The sequence below is a fragment of the Phocoena sinus genome, chromosome 9, assembly GCF_008692025.1.
Source record: "Phocoena sinus isolate mPhoSin1 chromosome 9, mPhoSin1.pri, whole genome shotgun sequence".
Taxonomy (NCBI): domain Eukaryota; kingdom Metazoa; phylum Chordata; class Mammalia; order Artiodactyla; family Phocoenidae; genus Phocoena; species Phocoena sinus.
Genome location: NC_045771.1, coordinates 99174515 through 99177062, shown reverse-complemented (window position 1 = coordinate 99177062; position 2548 = coordinate 99174515). Strand labels below are relative to the sequence as shown.

Below are 2548 nucleotides of genomic sequence, written 5' to 3'. Positions count from 1 at the left end.
ACAAATAAAAATTCTCTTTTCTACCTCTGGGTTCAGATGACAGTTACATTTTGCCCAAGAATATTGAGCAATATCAAATGACTTCTTTTCCCCCAAACACTGGAGATGAACCACAAGTTATTATAACAAAACTGGTCATTGCTCTCGCCAAAATATTTCATCAGCTTCTGGCGTCTCCTTATATCTTGATATGCTTATCCAGCATGACTGATGGCTTGGTTCTTAATAAGTAGGCTAGTTAGGCAGAGCAGTTAATGACAGGAGATTTTTCTTTGGCTCCAGGGCTCAGCATGCACAGACAGGACCCTGCATGAATTCCCCCAGCATGTGACGATAAGATGCTTCTAGTCTGCCGGCATCAAGCAGCTTCATTAATTAAAAACACATTGCATGTTATCACAAAAGACTGATTTTTCTAGGAAGAATTACCCTTTGGCATTTATGATGAGCATGAAGAAAAACAGATAACAAGACTACAGACATAACTTTCCTTAATTTAGGACAGCAAATATTTAAGATTAAGATTAAGACTTCAGGAAAGAGAGCCTTTAGTTATCATTCTGCAAAGAAACTATTTGGGACAGTTGTTTTTCTTTGTTTAGGCTGGCTCTAGAAGGTAAACATTTACTCAGCCATGTCGGGTATCTGTGATTTAACATGATAGAGCCCTAAAGTTTAAAACACACAATTGAGTACTTCACCCTTTTGTGCTTAAAACAAAACAATGCAAAATCAACAATAAGTGGACTAATAAAAAGTTTACCAAGCTGCCAAACACTGAAAAAGAATCTAGCAAAATCAAGATGTCTCTTTGAAGGAGGCTACTGATATTTTCAGCAGGAAGTGCAGTGTTCTGAGGCTGGGTTTTAAAGCAGTATGGTATTAAGATGACCTACCTCATAGCACTAATATAGAACTTAAGAGAATCTGGAATCCAAAGCCACAAGATTTGACTGACTTGGATGTCCAACTCTATGTAACAATTTCCAATGTCCTGCCAAGCAGTTTTGTAGCTCCTGCTTCAATTTCACCCCAGACCTCATTACATTACAAAATTTGCGTTTAAACTAGAAGAGTTCCAACTGACAAAGCGTCCTCCTTAAAAAGTTGAAGTGATGCTTTTTTACTCCCTGGTGTAAAGCATTTCTACTTGAAAACTTCTACCATCTCCCACCCAAATGTTCTCTCCTCCACACTAAGTATCCTCTATGAAGTCTACTTCCCATCAGGTGGAAAGACATTTAGCAGTCACCATCTCTAAGAACAGTCACCACCCTCATGGCAAGGATTTTGTACTCAATAGTTCAGAGCCCCCCAGGCACACTATCAATGGTGACAAAAGGTGTGGAGCCTCTTTTTGTACAGACTGGATTTGTCACAGATTTACAAAGTCAAAAATTCCAGATGAAGTTTTTCAGCCTTCACCTGAAGGTCATGAAAAATATGGTGGGGATCCACAGCAACCTCATAAGCTGCATATTGTTACCAGAATTAAAAGTACAAAAAGACGTCCATATTGGGAGAAAGATTTAATAAGGATGCTTGGGTTACAAAAAGCACATACTCCTCAAGTTCACAAGAATATCCCTTTGGTGAAGGCAAAACTGAAAGCGGTTAAACATTTGATAAGAATCAAGCCCCTGAAGCTGCCACGAGTTCTCCCAATGGAGGAGAACATGGCCAACACGTGCCTCAAGAGCACTGGGGAACTGATGGGGGCGTGGCTTCAGAGCCCTGAGCACCAGGAAGAAAAGAAGTCCTGATGGCCTGGCAGCTTCAGAGTAAAAAGTGCAAGTCATTTCTATGTAAAGATGGTGAGAAAGTGTTCTCATTAAAATATGTTTTAAATTCTAGTCATCAAAAGAAATATAAAGATATTTTCCAGATCCCTTCAGTATCTGGGGTCTCTTCTTCACATGTGGCAGTTTGCCAGTGACCCAAAATCAAGCGCAATAATCCAAGAGGAAGCACAATGAAGCATCGCATTCTTAGATATCTACTATGTACTTATATTAAAGCGGTCTTAGTTGAGTTTAGATGTTTGTCCAGAGCTTTCATGGTATTTCCATTTCTGAGATGATGACGTGCCCTGTGCATTATCTATGTGCCCTTGCTATAAGGTCTATGTTGACCTGCCTTTTATGTCCTGTTGCAGATCCTGGTGGACAAATGTTCAAGCAGCTGCCTTAACTCTATACTTACCTGTTGTATAAGGAAAAGTAATTGTAGGATTTCCTACTTACAAAGTTATGACCCTGAGATGGAGTATTTGCATTAGATACATCAAACACTAGGATCTTTACATTTTTTCCTCCCTTAATGTCTATTTTGATCCACTATAAACAAAGTCTGGGCATGGTATAATATCAAACCACTATACACGTCTATAGGTTGCTTAAAGACTATCCCAAAGAGGGAAATTCAGGGAAAATTCCAGTATAATTTAATTGTTCATATTATATTTAAACAAAAGCAGATGGTTATATTTTATAGACTTTTGCTCTATTGAATGACTTGTTTCGGCACAATAGAAAGCCACGTAATGCTC

The 2548-nt window shown here is 38.8% G+C and overlaps 1 pseudogene; it reads left to right on the top strand.

Annotated features, from left to right (window-relative positions):
- Positions 1-1278: 1278 nt before the first annotated feature.
- Positions 1279-1763, top strand: LOC116759178 (annotated as a pseudogene).
- The last annotated feature ends 785 nt before the right edge of the window (positions 1764-2548 follow it).